Source organism: Pleurodeles waltl, chromosome 5 (genome assembly GCF_031143425.1).
Source record: "Pleurodeles waltl isolate 20211129_DDA chromosome 5, aPleWal1.hap1.20221129, whole genome shotgun sequence".
In the NCBI taxonomy this organism is placed as follows: domain Eukaryota; kingdom Metazoa; phylum Chordata; class Amphibia; order Caudata; family Salamandridae; genus Pleurodeles; species Pleurodeles waltl.
The window spans coordinates 145,242,969-145,263,116 of record NC_090444.1 but is presented as its reverse complement, the minus strand read 5'-3'; the positions used below and the strand labels follow the sequence as shown (position 1 = coordinate 145,263,116).

The 20,148-nt window shown below is 43.2% G+C and overlaps 1 long non-coding RNA gene across 2 annotated transcripts in view; it reads left to right on the top strand.

Annotated features, from left to right (window-relative positions):
- The window catches only part of LOC138297228 (uncharacterized), a 266,626-nt gene that overhangs the window by 80,493 nt on the left and 165,985 nt on the right, over window positions 1-20,148 (top strand). For both annotated transcript variants that reach the window (XR_011203948.1, XR_011203949.1), the window contains exon 2: window positions 14,362-14,397. This is a non-coding gene — a long non-coding RNA (uncharacterized lncRNA). The remainder of the gene's footprint in view (window positions 1-14,361; window positions 14,398-20,148) is intronic.

The window sequence follows — 20,148 nt, the reverse complement described above, 5'->3', positions numbered from 1 at the left end:
GTTGTCTGCCTCTCAAATCATATGGCAGTAAGTGGAGTGCAACTACAAGATCTGATTTTTGTCCGAGCTGTACCCATAATCCAGAATCCATTGTACATTTTATGTTTTTATGTCCTGCCTATTTGATTGCGCGTCGAAAGTGGTTACGGCCAGTGTGTAGAAATATGGGGGTAAGACATTGTATTGTTGCCTTAAGAATTTTGATGAGGGAAAGTTCCCCCCCCTTACCCTGTGCGGTTAGTAAGTACATTACAGCTGCCTGGCATGTGCGTATTAATCGCTTGGGGAAAGTTGCTGATGCAGAACTTACTTCAAAAATAAGGACAACATGAAAAATTGACAATGGAATGTTTTAGTCATCAAATCTTAACCACACACCTAGACTGGAACAAAACCCCATGATTAATTTAAATGACAGTCAGTAGGAGATTAGGTGTTTGGTTTTTATGTGTTTTAAGGCCGTAAAGGATGTTCTTTTTTATTCCTCTTATTTCCTTTTTAACTTAATTTTTACTTATCTTTTATCTTTTTACCGGTGGTTGTTTTGCTTTTATGGTTGAAAGTAACCGAATAAAGCTATGTATGTATGTCTCTGGTCCAGTAAACTGAGGGAGATCCAAATGAAGTGCATTTGTTTATGTCAAAATTTTGGGGTACAGTCTTGCTCCCATATCTGCACTCTTAAGAGAGAACCTGCAGACAGTGAAAAGGGCATGTGCTTAATTGGCATAACCACTAAAATACCATGATTACAAAATGTACATAGCCATTAGACATGATGCGGGGGCAAAGCAGGGAGGCTATCCGCCTGGTTAGTTCACCAGAACGAAGGAGGAGCCCCCATTATTGCAGCAGTGATTTAGTTCTTCCAGCAAACTAGCAAGAGTTTTAGTGACGTCTAAACAACCAACTGCTCAACCTCAAATCACTACCAAATGGGACCAGTACTAAAAATTGAGCCCCGTCATTCAGTTCTGCTTCAAATGCACATATTTGGCCAGCAATCATGCATTTGAAACAAGCAACCTGATTTCTGATAATACATGCAAAAACCCAGTCACACGGAATCCTGGTTCAGAGGAAGTTCTAGTGTTACCCAGAGTGGCATGATTCCTAGTGAATCTCAAAAGTGCATACAAAAACAGTCAGAAGAGGAATTGTGCTGACAGGTGCACAAGGCAGACTTGACTTACACTGCCTGGCTCATCCTTCTTCCTCCTAGAGGTGATCATTGAAGCAGAAGATCCATTTTTTAGTTTATTTTATTTTATTCTGTTTCTTCTATAATGCTGTGCTACTTGCAATTGGGTGTTACAGTGGTTTACAGATAATACATTTATTTGACGGATCAGGCACTGTATTATCCAAAGTGCATCAGGGGACATAACGGGCATGTGCACCCACTTAGTATGTCCCGGGCCACTTTGATATTACAGACAGGCCTGAAGACACTTGTGTAGCCCCTTCTTAATACAGACAGTGCACATATGTAGCACAAGCGCTATCTCAGGAGGACATTCTTTCAATTGCATGGGGGCATGGCCCCATGCAAATGAGGAAATCTCTTTACCTCTGTGCCTGCACCATATTATAATCCGGTCGCAAAGAAGCTGTCAGGAAGATCCACTGAAAGCGTGCCACAAAAGGATGGCGCATTGTCATTGTGCCCCCTGAGGACAGGCTTCTCAAGGGATGAAATGTGGTCCCATGGACCCTCAAGACATCACCGTTCAGGCAGGTGCAATCATTAACTGCACCCACCTGCAAGAGGATCTTTAATCCCTTTTGAAAGTGCAGGCGGGATGCCACCTGCACTGTGAAACATGGAGCGGCTTTGAATCATCTGCTCCATATTTCACTTGAATGAGCTGCACCCAGTGTACCAGGAGTTTGTGGCTACCCTAGGGGCAGTGCATTCAACATACTAGGGCACAGGTTCACTATTTACGCACGGCTCACTTGTTTGAAGGTGCGCCATGGTGCAAAACATAATGTGGGCCCAGGTGTACAATCAACAGAATTACATTTTTGTAAAAATTGATGCATCCTTTTTGTGCAGCTCTTCTATTAAAACACAGACATATACTTTATCATAGCTATCCAATGCCGATATAGGCCTGTAATTTACTGTGAGGTTTGGATCCTAATGTTAATATAACGGGGGCAGGAAATATCACACTTCGAAACAAATTTTGTTTAGCCACTAAGAATCTTGCTAAGTAAAGAAGACAAAAGCACTCTGCGAAAATTGGGGCAATGTTTATTTACATTCGTAGGGACACCACTGGGTCTTGGGGCCCTTGATGGTCTTGGCATTTTGATAAAGATAGTACGTTACCTGTGAGCTATTGATTGGTAATTTTACTTGTCCTCACTGCCCATACTTGAGATGTCTGAAGCATATTACAAATATACATAAGTTGGGACATTGCCAGCCTGTTAACAATGGACCAGAGTTCTTTCAAATCCTCTTTCTTTAGGGCCTCACACATTTCCACCCAGCTCTATTCAGTATATAGTTTATCCTGTCCAACGTGTTTATGTATGATTTCATTACCTTTATAATGTCCACATTTTTGGGGGTCGTGTAATTAGTTTTCCAGCAATTTTAAGTTCAGTTTTTCATGCTGCAGTGCCAATACTTTGGGGTGAGCCATGAGCTAAAGCTCAATGACATCTTAACTTTGAGGACCCTTAAGCCATCCTGCCCTAAATTATTTTTAAGGTACAACAGAAGATTGTGTTTATGATCTGCGCCTCCTTCCAGTTTATGAAAGCCTTGATTTTGTTAATATTCGATTTAAATGATGTATTATTGTTTATCAGTTCAAGTTCTCCCATCTCGTGTATTTTCTGCAAGTGGTTTATCTGGAAATCCAGCCAGGTATCTTTTAGGATTATGGTCATCCATGAGCTGTGAACAAATCCATAATTATTCAATGCAGAAGTCACAACCCTTGATCATTTATACAATTCCATGAGTAAATGGTGTAAACTAGTTCTTTATAGCCTTACCTCCCAGCTCAGCTCCAAACACAGAAGCAAGTTTACAGGTTTAGAGCTCTGACGTTTTCCAGCCATGCTTTGAGAATCCAGCTTTGTAGATTTTTTGGGACATTTCTTTTTCAAACATATTTAAAGAAATATGGTTATTCTGAGAGTATTGCAGATCTGTTTTCCCTACAAGGAGCTAATTTATGTGAGTACTGCTAAAACGAGCTGGTACGATTCAGTGTCTCCTTTTTGTTTTTGTATTAATTATATAAAACATCAGATAGCAATGGTGAATTTAGGATACACCATGACAACCCTGGAGGATTGGCAACTATAGACTCAGTCCCTATATACTTCTGTTGTCCCCAGGCATAGTGATACTGTCCCTAATTCCATAAAGTAATCTTTTCCGAGGTGTTGTGTAATCGGTTATAGATATTTTAACCCTTTATTTATTTGGAGTATGTATAGCATGAGCATTCGCCATAACCCTCAAGACTTAAGGTGCCAAACGAGATGATAGATAACCAAGGGCCACATGTACAAAGCCGTTTAGCGGTCGCCAACGGTCCGATTTGCAGAATCGGGCTGTGTGTGACTGCTAAAAAGCATTTTTGCATATACCAAGGGGAAATTGCAATTCCGTAACCTGTTACTGAATCGTAATTTGTCTTTGCGATTTGGCGCTGGGAATGGGCATGCTTAGGGCATCTATCCCTAATACTGTATAACAGTGGTTTGTATAAATGTTTTGCAACCAAAATGCAGTCGCACAACATTCGCAGTTCACTACCAATCTGAAATTGATGGTAACCCCTTCACAAATGAGAAGGGGTCCCTAATGGACCCCTTCTCATTTGTGAATGGTTATAAAAGCATTTGTTAAGAGCTGGCAGTGGTCCCACAGACCACAGCCTACTCTTAAAAAATGAAAAGAAAACTTTTCATTTTCTTTTTTAAATGCATCCCGTTTTCCTTTAGGGAAAACGGGATGCATTTAAAAAAGAATTGTGTTATTGAAAAGCATTCACAAACATGGTGGTCTGCTGACCCCAGCAGGCCACCTCCCTGTGATTTTTGCATGCCCAATGGACCGCAAAGTGAAACCTACCTCATTGATATTCATGAGGTAGGTATATTTGCGACCCACTGGGAATCGCAAATGAAATTCAAAAGAGTTTCATACATTTAAAATTGTGATTTCCTAATTTGGTATTCACATGTAATCTTAACTAGCATCTCGCAAATTAAAACTTTCGTACACGTGGCCCCTAGTGATGAATGCTTCCATTGGAGAGTTCTGTATGAAACCTGAAGATGACAGCTTCAAATTCCTGTGGTTCAACTCTACCTTTCACCTCTTTAAGGTTGATAAAATGAGTGCCATTGAATGAGGTAAAAACAACATCTATAGTTGCTTAAAGATTATAGAAATAGTGAAGTGTCCAGACTATTAGTTAATCACATGGTGTCTAAGGCATGGAGAGAAGCAACTCCATAGGGTCTCACTCCTGACCTTAGACCCTCAACTTCCTAAGTCACAGGAGCTGAAAGTTAAAGGCTCTATCAGTGTCAAAGTTTGTATGGTTGTAATATTTATATAGAACTTCATACTTCAGTCTAGGCCAGGAAGCACCCTGACTTGCAATGGGTAGATAATGTGATGGATTTAAGCTGACCTACAATAGAAGGGCTTGGGTGAGTACGAGATTTTGAAAGACGTGCTTTACAGGTAGTAGGATGAATGTCGCTGCGCATAAGCATGAGGTTTTGCAGAGAGCTTGAGAACAGAAATGGCAGCCATGTCCACCATTTTAGGAGATGCAAACCGAAAGGCTTTCAGCAGGTGATGCAGAGCTCCATGAATCAGAAGAGGGGCAGGACAACCTTTGAGAGCCCTGGCTCGTGATGCACTAAATGAGTTTCCCAACCTGTGGTCTGGGGATCCCTGGGGGTCTGCGGAGCATCCTCAGGGGGTCAGCGACTGCTTAGAAAATTAAATACTGATAACTCATTAATAAAGTGTATTATAAATAAAGTGGCTAAATGTACAATTGACAATTTTAAAACGCACTGTAAATGTCAAGAAAATTGAAACTGGAGGTTAACAATGTAATTAGTATCCTCAGATTGTTTTTTTGGAGCAGTGCATGTGCATAAAACAGAATACATTATGATGTTTGGCTTCAAATAAATTCAGAAAAACTCCAACCTTCCTATTAAAATTACATTTTTTATTTTTTTATTTATATGTGTGTATAAATTAAATTAAATGTGTTATCATTTGTGTATGTGTTTGATGAATGCTCTCTATTTGTTGTGTATTGTTTTGCTGTTCAAACCATTCAGAATCTTTAGGTCTGGGTCCCCAGCTTACAATAATGACTCAATGAGGGGGGGTCCCCGGATTCTAATAATGATTCAGTGGGGATCCCCGGGTTTCAGTAATGATAAAATGGGGTCCTCTGAAGTAAAAAGGTTGGGACCCACTGCACTAAACGAATAGCACATAGTAGGTTTCCTGTTTATGGTGGCGTGGCAGAGCGTAAGCCTCACGCCTCCCTAAAGGCATTTGCCTTGGCTTCCCAAGGGCTGTTCATTGCACAGAGACACCTCTCGTTCAAGCCATGCCTTTCCTCGGCGAGGGCTGCACGCCTCCATGCTGAGCGCCTCGGTGCTATAAACGGAAACGCGCATGCGTCCTGTGATTTCCACATCTGCTCGTGATACTCGTGGGTGTAATTGCGAGTATGGAAAAGAAAAGCGCTGCTGCTACAAAATCCCAAGAGGCCTGTAACTGTTGTCCAAATGGTTTAAGGAGGCACGTTAGTCCAATTTGTTACTTATCCCCTTTTAATGTAGAAAAGAATCAAGGATATTTTGTTGGAAGTCTTCGTGATAGAATGTCATTAAGCATAAATAGTCCAGGAATGTTCTTATAAAAAAAAATAATAGCGTACGAAGGAGTGTCGTGTTTTTAGTACGTATTATGAGAAACAATGCAGCAAAAAAACTGCATTTTTCTGGATTTGAAGCACGGCCTGTTCTCGTGCGCAGTGCACACAAAACTTCACTGCATCAGCCCTAAGGCTTAATGTGAAAACCTGTAATTTTGTCTTCATGATAGAAATAACTTACATGATGTTTTACAACAGAGGAAACGTAGCCTGGCCTCTAAATAGCACGAAGGTAGACTATGGTAAAGCTAAAATAATTTGCAAAGCTTATTGTATTCCAGAATTCTGTAGTGAGTACAGATAACTCATCTTTCCATACACACACACCCATCAACCGTGCACTGAAGCGACATGCATCGTGTGCCAGTGCATAAGTGGCAGAATGAACCTCAAGGGTCAGGAAAGGGGGGAGGGTCTCTTCCTGTTCAAGTGCACAGCTGTTTTCCTTTTCAAAAGTCTTGATGAGGCATCTGTTTTAAGAAACTGTTTGTAGGCTGTGAGAAATTGGGTTGTTGGTTGACTAGAATGTGATCCCTGCCGAAGCAGCAACTAGAGTTCTTGTCAGGGTAAGGCACAAGCAACCCACAAATTAACCTGTGCTCACCCTCTGGTAGCTTGGCACGCAGCAATCAGGCTTAACTTGAAGGTAAAGTATTGGTGAAACCCTTCAAACAGTAAAACTGCGAAAACACCACAGAAAAAGGATCACACACCAGGTTAGAATAATAGAACTTAATTTAATAAATAAAACAAGAACAAAACACCAATAAGTAGAACTTGAGTTAAGAATTTTTAAAGAATAAACTGTAAAACAGAGCTTAATAGCAAGAAGCTCCAACTGGGGATATCGGGACTAAGTCAAAAGTTCAGGTTGACCACGATGGAGCGCAGACTAGCTACAGGGACCCAGTTAGGCCCGTTGAACCAAAGTACCTTAAATCCTGGTTGTGGAGCGTTGCGTAGATCTGAAACAAAGATGCATTGTGCAGCCGATGCAGTGCAGTCACTCCAAGCTGCGGCAAGGCTGTGACTAGAGGTCCTGTTGCATCGGCGCAGAGAATCCTGTTGACGGGGCTTGTAATGTGAAGGACAGTGTCAAGGAGGTATGACACAGTTAAGGTGAAGCGTTGGTTCTGATGATTCCGATGAGCGCAGAGGCTGCGATGCAGAGCTGCAGCCTCGTCGTCGAGGCTGCCATAGACGAAGGATGCGAGGAGCTTGCACAAGTTAAAGCATTGTGCAGTGACAGCTCTGAAGGCATTTCACCGGTCCCAAAATGTGGCGATGCAAGTCTGTTGCTTCATTTTCGAGGCTTGCAGTATCAGTTCTGCTCCATGCAGCAGCAGCAATGTGTCCTCTCTGCTTCCCCAGCAGAGAATGCATCACTACCTGTGGAGTAACACCTCAGGCTCACTTCCAAAAGTTCAGAACTGTGGTGGCACCACTTGGCAGAGTCCAGGTGCAGGAGCAGGATGGTTGGAAGTCTTGAATGTCCCCACAGCACATCAGATCAGGATGCCAGCCAACTAGCTCTTGGATTCACTCTGGATTCTGGGTTGGGGAGATGCAGGTCCAGCCCTTTTCACGTTCAGGAACGAGGGCATCAGGTCAGCACAGCAAAGCCGGAGTCTAGCAGAATAGAAGTCCAGCAGAGTGGCAGTCCTTCAGTAGCACAGCAGTCCTTCTTTCTGGCAGACTAGCCACAGGTCCAGAAGAATACTGAATTGGTGGTGTCAGAGGTCCTGTACTTATATCCAGTTAGGCCTTTGAAGTGTGGGGGGACATCAAATACATGCCTTTGAAGTGCACAGAGATCCCAGCCCTCCTGCCCTTGCTCCAGACCTCCAGACTTACTAAAGACAACTCCTCTGACCTCCTGGTCAGCATCTGTTCACCCTCCTCTGGACAGCTCCACCCGTTGCTGCTGCCTCTGCCGCGTTATGAACTGAGAGCCTGCCTGACTCTCAGTTCGAGGCCCTCTTCACACACAGGCTCCGGCCTGCGCACCATCCCCATGTCTCTCTTTATTTCTGTTTTTTACTTCTGCTTATTTTTCTGTCATTTTTATTTCATTTTCTCTTTTCTTTCTTTCTTGCCTTTTTCTCTCTCCTTTCCTTCTCCCCGCGATCCCTGTGCCGCAGCTACCCCTGCAGCCCCACCCCCTCCCTCCTTGCGAAGTGCTTTCCTGCCTTCCCGCCTCCCAGCTGACCAGACCCCCGCCTCCCTCCCCTTCTTAATGGCGGCTGCTGTGCACTGAGAGGGTGACTCCTCTGCGCCTCATCCCTGGTGGCCTAGTGGCCATCTGCATGTAAGTATCTTGCTGTCTCTCTTTACTTCTGCTTATTTTTCTGTCATTTTTATTTCATTTATTCTTTTCTTTCTTTCTTGTCTCTTTCTCTCTCCTTTCAATCTCCCAGGATTTCCCACATGCTGCTGCCCCAGAGGCCCCGCCCCCCTCCCTACTGACAAAGCACTTTCCCGCTCTCCCACCTCCCAGCTGACTGTACCCCCCACATCCTTCCCCTACTTAATGGCGGCCGCTGTGCACTGAGAGGGCGACTCCTCTGACCTCCTTGTCAGTGTCTGTTCGACCTCCTCTGTGCTACACCACCTGTTGCTGCTGTTGCTGCCTCTGCTGCAATTCAAACTGAGAGCCTGCCTGACTCTCAGTTTGAGGCCCACCTCCACCCGCAGGCGGCCACCTGCACCTCATCCCAGGTGGCCTAGCGGTCATCTGCATGTAAGTATCTTGCTGTCTCTCTTTACTTCTGCTTTTAACTTTTGCTTATTTTTCTTTCATTTTTCTTTCATTTTCTTTTTTTGTTTCTTGTCTCTTTCTCTCTCCTTTCCTTCTCCCTGCATTTCCCGTGCTGCTGCTGCCCCTGCGGCCCCTGCAGCCGGCCCCATTCCTTCCTGCCCTGGAATGCCCGCCTTCCTCCCCTTCTTAATGGTGCCCGAAGGTGAACCAAAGGCAAGCCTGTTTGCACCTGTCTCCACCTGGACCGGACCAGAGACACAATCCCTGGCTCTCCGACCGTCCATCACTACGACGCAAAGACACTCCATACGCTGAACACAGGATGATCCGCTGTCTCGCATCACCCAGAGATACCCATAGACCGTTCTCCTGCCTCCACTGGCACCGTGCTCTCACTCTACACCAAACACTGGACCCTCCCACCACTGAACCATCGAACACCAACCAGAGCGTCTCAGCTGCATCCTCCTCAACATTCGCTCCCTCCACAAACACGCCGTAGAACTCTGGGACCTACTGGACTCCACCCGCCCGTACAACACCTTCCTCACTGAAACTTGGACAAACCCTGTATCTGCACTGGACATTCCCGTCACCGTCACCATCCCCAGCGACTACAAACTGCTCCTCAAAGACCAGTCTTCTCACCCAAGCAGGCCATTGTACACAAATCCTCCCTGTGTTTGACAACCAATGCAGAAGAACACTCCCCCCTCATGGAGCACCTCCATTTCCAGATACACGACACACCCAAGTCAACCTTCCGCGGTACCCTCATCTAAAGGCCACCCAGTCCCCATCCAGCCTTCAGCGACTCCATCGTTGACATAATTTCTCCTCACTCTCTCGCATCCTCGAACTGCTTCCTCCTTGGCGACATCAACTAACACATTTACAACAGCGACGACACCAACACCGCTTCCCTGCTCGACAACCTCACCACAATAGGACTAGAGCAACTGGTCACCTCGCCAACACACATCACAGGACACACACTCAGTGACATTTTTTCCACCAGCAACATCATGTCGACACCTCCACACTTCACTGGACTGACCACCACTGCATCCATTTCACAATCATCTCACTGACCATCCACCCTCACACACTCCGAGCCCCAACCAGAAAATGGGCATACTCTATGTAATTGGCCAGACTGCAGACCCAGAGTTCTCAAAATATGCTATTTGTGATGTGGTATGTTCAGCAAGTCCTCATTTATGGTCATTCTCACTGAAATCTATGATATGTAGTCCTGTATTTCACAAGAGCAAAAATACAACTGCTAAGAAATTAATATATTGTGGTATGAAAGATTGTGCTGAGTCCACTTGTGAATCAATTATTTACAAAAGAATCATTGTGATCAAGAAGAACTTTACCAAATAAAGCCTATAATTGATAAAGCTATAGCCATCACTGGAATGAGAGTTTAATCAATCACCTAATATATTAGGGAAAAGAGATCAGGAACAAACGTATCCATCCTAACATCGTTTTCTTCATTAGACTGCCTCTCCCTGCCGTGCTTATGACATTTCACCAGTAGGAACTAATTGATTATTAAAGATAAGCAGGTTATAGACCAAATTTCAAGTTCTTAAACTTAAAAGGCAACATACTTCAATCATTTGCATACCAGCGCTGACTACTCATCAGTGTCTAAGAAAACGGCTCAAGTTTTTTTCCTAAAAGCCTTCACCAGAAGGAAATTGCAGAAAGGCTGGTTGTAATGTGAAGCTGGTCGAGGTGGAGCAACTGATGGTGTCTTTGACTATAAAGGAGACTTCGCCTGAAAGACTGCATGCCAACCTTGTAGCTGGTGGAGATGGCTGTAATGATGGCAGGTGCAAACAAAGGGTTGAGCAATGTTTTTGTGAGGAAGAGCAGGTCTGCTGAGTTGTCGTGCTGGAGGCCTCAGATTTCTGTGTTGTTTCTTTTCAGCGAGTGGATTTTGAGGAGCATGTATGCGAGTGTGGTAGGCTGTGTGGGAGATGGTTGGTCTGTGTGAGCCTGGGCAAATGGCTGGTTTGTGTGAGTGTGAGAGAATGGGGTGTTGGATGTTGTGGATGTGGGAGAGGTGGTTGTATTTAGCTGGCAAGTGTATTATTTACATAGGGCTTCCTACTACTTATGAGTTTGTGACGCACTTCGATTTCCATTAGGTTCTTAGGCACCTTTGAGAGTGCCTGGTTGGAGGAGTTTTGTTTGTGAATTATCTATCCTGTGTGGGATATGATGAGGTTTGACAATGTGGTAGGTGCAGGATGCACTGAGTGTAGCTGCACGCAAGCATGTTTGTTATATAAAAGCTTGATAATAGATGCAGCCATGTGTGCAGGTACGTACCCTGTTTCGAGTGGGCAGAATCAGAACTTGACAGTGTTGCTGATATCCATTAGGTACTTCTGGCTTGTGTGCTATTCGCTTTCCAACCGAAAAACAAATTTGATTTTGTGTTCATGGTATTTTTGTGCTCAGTAACAGTGGTGCTGGAGCATTTTTCATAGTGGGGGTGCTGCCATCAACGTTACATCACTGAAATCACAGGGTTTGTGAAAATGCCAACCATCACACAAAGAAGTGGTGTTGCAAATGTATATAGCAGGAGATTGGTAAGGGTGTAGTATATATCTGGTGATGCATTTTGGAGCACGCTGTTCCAATTATTTTGCTAAATTATTGTGTGGTAACACACTGTCATTTAGACAGCATATGTTCATTGAAATGGTGACTACATTTGCATAGATATACAGTTTCGCTGATGAAACTATATAGAGCACAAATAATAAAGTGTGTAACTTGGTTTCAGTGAATATTTATAATTTGTGCATCACTAACTAAAGTGTTTTGATTTGTTTGATCCTATTGAGATCTTTATTTCCTTCAAAGTTGATATTTACAAAAAAGTGCTTCATTTGTGCATTTCTACCAGTTGATATATTCTATTTGTAGGTTTTAAATTGTGGTGTGTGTTAGAAAAAAATGATATCCTACAGTCCTCCCTTTTGAACTCCATGTACTCCAGGAAGATTGTCAGATAGTTCACTTTATAAAATCCTCTCACTTTGCAGTCAGGGCCAGCAGTATACATGAATCACAACTTTAATCCCTTTGGTGCATCACACTTACACCCTCCCTGGTGCATCTGACTTCCATTGACCATAACCAGAGAGGGTTTTAAAAAATCCTCTGGTGTACAGCACCAGAGGATTTTTTTAAAAACAAAACCCTGGGGGAGACGCAAAATAGCCTTTGCATCACTTCCCACTCCCCTCTTGCCCATCTGTGACATCAGAGCCCTGTGAGGTGTGCTGACCTCACTGTTTTCCACACTGGTGGATCTCAGGAGGAGGTGAGCATCCTCTCCCTACTCCAGTGAGGAAAAATATGCCTAATCAGCCTCACCAGATGCCAGCAAAGCATTGGTGGAAAGGGGTGAGTCTCCCCTTTCCATCAATGCCTTCCTTGCACTGCTTCCTGCCCGTGGATCACAACGCAGCTGTGATCCATGACCAGGAAACATCACTAGGCCACCAGGGATTGTTAATCGGGGTTGGCCCTCATGTAAGTGGATTGCCCCCCTGGGGCATTATTTTTTACAATATTTAAATGGTTTTACCCTGGGGGGTGGTTGTACCCCCCTAGGGGGTGAAAAATACTTAAAAAAATTAAAATTAAACTGACGGGGTCAGTCACGGGCTGACCCCCCTGTGAGGCATAATTCTTTTCTTTTTTATATATATGTGGTTTCCCTGGGGGTCCCGAATGGCCCACAGAGAAACCACACATTTACTTTTTTAAAGTGCTCTCTCTCTTTATATATATATATATATATATATATATATATATATATATATATATATATATATATACATTGATTGAGAGAGGCAGATTCTCTCTCTCTCTATATATATATATATATATATAATTTCCTTTAATGTATTTCGCACTTTATTTAATTTAACATTATGATCCCAGAGGAGAAACAACAATAAAAATTACCTAATATTTGGAACTGGACCGGGAGTTGTCTGTTCTTGTGCCACCGTGCAACTGGTCCGGGGGAAGTGGCCAAAAATAGACCTGTTTTTCTTGAATATATATATATATATAGATATATATATATATATATATATATATCCACCCTTTCATTCTCCATCCACTGGGAGCCCCCAGCCCTGCAGGGCAGCCTCAGTTTACGGGGGACAGAGGTTTGAATATATATATATATATATATATATATATATATATATATATATATAGAGAGAGAGAGAGAGAGAGAGAGAGTATATATATAGAGAGAGAGAGAGAGAGCGAAAGAGAGAGAAAGAGAGAGCCTCTCCGTCTCTCTAAATATATATATATATATATATATATATATATATATATATATATATATATAAGTTCAACAAAAAGCGCTGCACTCCTGGAGGTTTCTCTTTGTAATTTCCATTTATTTATCAAAGCAGCATGAAACCAGACCCCACAACGCGTTTCGAATAACGTCTTTTTCAAATGGTATGTAGTCTGTATTCACATAGTTTTCACAATCAAGGCTTTTTATATACAGAGCATTCTGGGACATGTTCATTCCTATTAGTGCATTCTGTGATTTGCAGTTTCTCATATATAATCCAGCTGGGGTTTAATAGTATCCTGTGACCTCATCATCTTCCTGTTTGCGCTCTGCGCGGCTTCAAACATTTTAACTTTTAAAGAGGCTTCCATAAATCCATCAAGTATTTCATTTTCATTTATTCCGTGTAACTGCACATTTATCTTTCATGCCGATCTTTCCAATCCTCTTATAATAATATTAACAAGCTGTGCTTCTATGTTTACGCAGTGCCATGTCACAGTAATAATTGCATTTTCCATTGTCAGCCCATATTCCTTGAGAACAACCCAGTGCTTAATTTCATTTGACCTCGCCCCCAGGCCCTCCAATTAAAGGCCAGCATCGGTATTTGTAACAGATAAGAGGGCATATGCTCACCTTATTGTTTGATGAGATTATCCCATAAATGGCTATATATATATATTTAGAGAGAGAGAAATAGATATATATATATATCGAGAAAGAGAGACATCTGCTTCTCTCTACGTATAGCTATATATATAGAGAGAGAGAGAGTGTGTGAAAGAAAGAGAGACTCCCTATATATATATATATATATATATATATATATATATACATATATATATATCTATAAAGGAGAGATTGCTCTATAAGAGATAAATATCTCTATGTATCCATCTATGTGTATATATATGTGTGTGTGTTTGTGTGTGTATAGTTATACAGCTTTCAATACAATTGTCAAGATAGCTCTTGTGATTATGTTCCTGCTAGAAAGAGATCTGACATTAGTGGCAGTTAAGAGACCATCAAGTAGCGCAAAGGGTTATTATGCCTGCTGAAAAGAACAGATCTGTATTTTATGAGGATAGCTAGAAGATAAGTAAACCCAGCCGTACCCAGTGCGAGAGGGGCTATGGAGAGATAAGGGGCACTTTTGCTAGGTGGTAGTGAGGGAATCCAAAGAGGAGGTCATGAGAGGGGGAGCACCAAAAAAGATTGTAGCACAGGGTGTCACCAAGGCTAAAGGCTGTGATGAAGTAATATTGTGTTTTTATTGTTTTTTTCAGTGTCTTTGGAGAACCTGCTGATTGAGAGAAGAGAAGGTAAGGTGACCGAAGTTATTTACTGGTGCTTACATCACTTACACACTCACCCACCAATACTTTGCGAACAACATATCTGCTTTCTATGTAGGATAATGTTTTAGAAGAAAGGTTTAGCCAGAAGCAGCGATGGTGTCTCATTAGAAGCCTGCTGCTCAAGCTCTAACTCAGGGACAGCTCTGAGGCAGGATCAGAGACTGAGACAGCAGATACTGAGACAGCATCTGAGGGAGAGGACAAAGGAGCAGAATCTGGAAGTGATTTTTCAGGCAGCAGAGTCCCATTCAATGACTCCTCTTCCAGTAATTCCAAGGGAGAGGATGAAGACAGTTGTGCTGTCTCTTCGTAAGCACAGTGTGTGCAGCGGGACAACAGTAGCAGGTTATGCCAACCCAGAGAGCAGGCAAGTGCGGCAGCAAGCACAGAGTGCTCTCTTGGCAGTCCTCCAATTTAGTTCAGCCCCAAATTACACCTTTTACTGGCGACGCTGGATATATAGCCGATACAGCCAACGTTTTACCAATTGACTACAGCAATCTCTTTTTGGATGTTGACTTCCTTGAGAAAATTGTGCAATAAACAAATTTGCATTCAGAAAAATTTCTGAGGGAGCATGGAGGCACACTAGGGCCCCGTTTTAGGGCACCCCAGCGGACTCCCACTTCAAAGGTGGAGTTGAAGATATTTTTGGGCCTTACATTCAAAACTGGATTATCGCAGAAGCCAACTTTGCAGTCCTACTGGTCGACTTGCACGGTTTGGGTAACCACCATCTGCACACCCTACATCAGCAGAGATCAGTTTCTGCTATTGCAGTCCATGCTGCATTTCAGTGACAACTCTGCTGCATTGTCCTGGGACCATCCAGACCATGACAGCTTGTGCAAAATTCAGCCTGTTGTGGAACATTTGTCTGCCAGGTTTCCAGAGATTTTTACTTGTGGAAAGAATATAGCAGACAATCAGTCTTTGATCCTGTACAAAGATCGGCTGCTGTTCAGGCATTACATTGCGAGCAAAACAGCTCACTAAGGCATCAAGCTGAACGTGGTGTTCGAGAGCTCTACTGTCTATGTGTACAGATTGAGAGTTTATACAGGAAAGGACTCCACTCTAAACCCTGTAGGTTGCCCGCCCACCCTAGGGGTCACAGGAAAGATAGTATGGGAGCCTGTCCAGCCATTCCTTCACAAAGGTTATAACCTTTATGTGGACAATTTCTATATGGTAGTAGAGCTGTTCAATGAGCGCTACTAAGCTGGCACTGTGGCCTGTGGTACAGTTTGTTGTCACTGCAAAGGATTCCCACAGGAACTTGTTTGCAAGAAGCTCCAGAAATCCCAGAGCGCTGCGATGCACTCCATCGAACTGTTCACAGTCAAGTCCTCGGATAGGCATGATGTGTACGTATTCACTACAATTCACGATGAGAGCACTTCTCTGTCGTCATGGTTTGGGATCAGATGGCCGAAGTCCACAAGCCCACCTGTATACTTAGTATATAAACACAAATAGCAACAAAGATTGTGGCTGTGTGAAGATGGTGCGCACTTCCAAAAGTGAGCTAACATATAGATACAAAGTCCATGGCAATAGAGTCTCTGTTTGCAGGAAGGAGTGCCCAAGTGGTTTAGCCTGTCACCTTGAGAAGGCCACAGTTGTTTTATAAGAAGAAGAAAAACCACGGCACATCACAGATGCGTAGAAAGTTCAATTTATTCCTCTGTAGTGTCTCAGGAAATACATCACGCGACCCCGTAATATACAATGGGTATGGTGTCAAACGGCCAATAACAATCACATGTTTGGAGAGAAACAACAGCCGACACGTGTTTTGTCAGAATTGACTTTTTCAAGTCTCCAATATATGGAAGTACCACGTTGTACTGTAAGGCTCCAGTAGCAAATGGTGATATGGATGTTACATAGTGTGAGCTATGAAGAGTATCTGAAGACCATGATAAGCCTAAGCAGGGAAGCAGCGAGTATTCGTTCAAGCTGTTAGTGGCTTCTTATAAACCACCTGTATACTTGATTACACCAAGTACATGGGTGGAGTGGACAAGAATGACCAGGTTCTTCGTCTATGCAAGCCGTAAAACTCTCACTTGGTACAAGAAATTGTTTACCCACCTGATCTAGATAGCAACATACATTACGTATGTTGTTTATCATCAGACAACCACAGGAAGACTCATGTCTTTCTTAGACGTTCATTTGTCTGTCTCACTGCTGCTACAGAAGCAGTAGCCTCCACTTCATATGTTCTGGAGGACGTGGCAAGGCTGCAGGAGCGACACTTTGCTGATCGCATTCCTCAAACAACCAAAAAAGAATCAACCATGTTGTCGGTGTAAACTGTGCTCGAAGCAGGGAAAGAAACAGGAGAGTTGTGATTACTTACCCTAGTGCTCATCTCAGCCAGGCCTGTGTTCTCCTACTTGCTTTATGTTGTAACATACCAAAGTGAACTTCTGGGAAATTGACTGAGGTGGAGCTGCCATCTTTGCATGAGGACTACTATTGACCCTTGTGTGATACATTCCTGTTGCAGGGTCTAGGCCCAGGCACACCAGTGGGGTAGCTTTTTTATCAGGAAGAGTTGGGGAACGCTGGGTGGTAAGCATTTCATGGATCCCTGCATATTCCTGTAGTTTACGTCACAGAAATGAAAGGAAAAAATAGTGTTTTTATTCAACATTTCACCTTTGCAGGGTATTCTGGGTAAGAAAACTTTGGGGGATCCACACAAATGATACCTCCCTGGACTCCCTTTGATGTCTACTTTGCAGAAATATCTGGGTTTGATAGGTTTCCCAACATGGTTCCTGATCCCTGGACTAATTATTAAACCCACCTTAGTTATCATTATAGCCACAATACATTTTGGGCCCTTCCCTGTCCTGGGCACTTGGCCCACCCACACAAGTGAGGTACTCTATTTCTTGGGAGACTTGAGAGAACACTGGGTGGTGGCAAATTTGTGACTTCCTGCAGATTCCAGAACTTTCCAACACAGAAATATGATGAAACTATGTTGTTTTAGTGAAAGTTTGAGGTTTGCAAGGGATTCTGGGTAAAAACAACTGTGGCGAGAGCCACGCAAGTCAGCCCAGCCTGGATACCTCTAGATGTCTAATTTTCAAAAATCCACTGGTTGGCTAGGTTTTCCTAGGTGCCGGCTAGGGTCGAAATCTCGAGCTACTCACATTGGAACTAAAGGGTCAGTTTTCGGTGGAAAAATGTGCTGCATCCATGTTGTATTTTGCACCGTTTCCTGTCACTGGCACTAGGCCTACCCACACAAATGAGGTACTATTTTTATCAGGAGACCTTGAGGAATGCAGTGTGGAAGGAAGTTTGTGGCTCCCCACAGATTCCAGAAATACCCATCACAGAAATGTGAGGAAAATTAGTTTGTTAGTGAAAGTTTGAGGCAAGGGATTCTGGGTAAAAAAAGTGGTGAGAAACAGCAAGTCACCCCACCCTGGATACTGCTAGGTGTCTTGTTTTAAAAAATGTACAGGGTGCCTAAGTTTACTTAGGTAGCATCTGATCTAGGGTCCAAAATCCAGAGCTCCCCACATTGGGAAAAAAGGGACAGTTTTGGGTGGAAAAATGTGCTGCATCAATGTTGTGTATTGGGCCATTTCCTGCCCCGGACACTTAGGCCCATTTTTATACTTTTTTAGCGCGCATTTGCGCCTCTTTTTGATGCAGAAACGGCACAAATGTACAAAATACAATTGTATTTTGCAAGTTAGCGCCACTTTTGCGTAAAAAATGACGCAAATGCGGTGCTAAAAAAGTATAAATATGGGCCTTAGTCTACTCACACAAGTGAGGCACCATTTTTATCGGGAATCCTGGAGAAATGCTGGGTGGAAGGATGTTTGTGGCTCCCTGCAGATTCCAGAACTTTCCATCACTGAAATTTGAGGAAAATGCGTTTTTTTAGTGGAAGCTTGAGGTTTGAAAGAGATTCCAGTTGAAAAATGTGGTGCGAGCCATGCAGGTTAGCCCACTCTGGATTCCCCTAGGTGTCTAGTTTTCAAAAATGTATAGGATGGCTAGGTTTCCTTAGATGCCGGCTAAGCTAGGGTCCAAAATCTCAAGCTACCCACATTAGGAAAAAAGGATCATTTTTTCGGTGGAAAAATGTGCTGAGTCCATGTTGAATATCGGGCCATTTCCTGTCGCAGGCACTAGCCCTACCCACACAAATGAGGTACTATTTTTATGAGGAGAAATGAGGAAATGGCGGTTGGAAGGAAGTATGTGGCCATCTGCAGATTCCAGAACTTTCCATTGCAGAAATATGAGGAAAATGTGTTTTTGTAGTGAAAGTTTGAGGTTTGCAAGGGATTCTGAGTAAAACAAATGTGGTGAGGACCAGGCAATTCAGCCCACCTTGGATACCACCTGGTGTGTAGTTTTCAAAAATCTACCAGTTGGCAAGGTTTCCCCAGGTGCTGGCTGACCTAGGACCCAAAATCTTGAGCTACTCACTTTGGGGAAAAAAGGCATCAGTTTTCGATGCAAAAATCTGCTGCTTCCGTGTTGCGTTTTGGGCCATTTCCTGTCGTGGGCACTAGGCCTACCCACCCAAGTCAGGTACCATTTTTATTGAGAGACCTATGGGAATGCTGGGTGGAAGAAAGATTTTGGCTCACTGCAGATTCCAGAACTTTCCATCACTGAAATATGATGGAAATGTGTTTTTTTAGTTATAGTTTGAGGTTTGCAAGGGACTCTGGGTAAAAAAAAAACCTGGTGTGAGCCATGCAGTCTGTCCCACCTTGGATACCCTTAAGTGCCTAGCTTTCAAAAATGTGCGGGTTGGCTAGGTTTTCCTAGGTGCAGGCTAAGCTAGGGTCTAAAATCTCGAGCTACCCACATTGGAGAGAAAGGGTCACTTTTGAGTGGCAAAATGTGCTGCATCCATGTTACATTTTGGGCAGTTTCATGCCGCGATCACTTGACCTACCCATACAAGTGAGGTACCATTTTTATTAGATGACCTGAGGGAATGCCGGGTGGGAGGACATTTGTGTCTCCCAGCAGATTCCAGAACTTTCTATCACAGAAATGTTAAGAAAACGTGTTTTTGTTTGAAAGTTTGAGGCTTGCGAGTCATCAAACCCTGGATACACCTAGGTGTCTAGTTGTCAAAAATCTACAGGCTGGCTAGGTTTCCCTAAATTCCGGATGAGCTAGGGTCCAAAATCTCAAGTACCCACATTGGAAAAACAGGTCAGTTTTGGGTGGAAAAATGCGCTATGTTGTGTTTTGGGCCATTTCCTGGTGCAGGCACTTGATCTACCCATACAAGTAAGGTACCATTTTTATCAGGAGACCTGCTGTAATGTTGGGTAGGAGAATGTTTGTGGATCCCCGCAGATTCCAGGACTTTCCATCACAGAAATGTGAGGAAAATGTGCTTTTTAGTGAAAGTTTGAAGTTTGCAAGGGATTCTGGGTATAAAAGCATGGTGTGAGCCATGCAAGTCAGTCCACCTTTGTTCCCATTAAGTGTCTAGTTTTCAAAAATGTACAGGTTGGATAGGTTTCCCTAGATGCTGGCTGAGCTTGTGTCCAAAATCTCGAGCTACTCACATTGGAAAAAAGGCCAGTTTTCGGCGGAAAAATGCATTGCATCCATGTTGAGTTTTGGGACATATCCTTTCGTTGCAACTAGGCCAACCCACACAAGTGAGGTACAATTTTTATTGTGAGAATTGTGGGATCATAT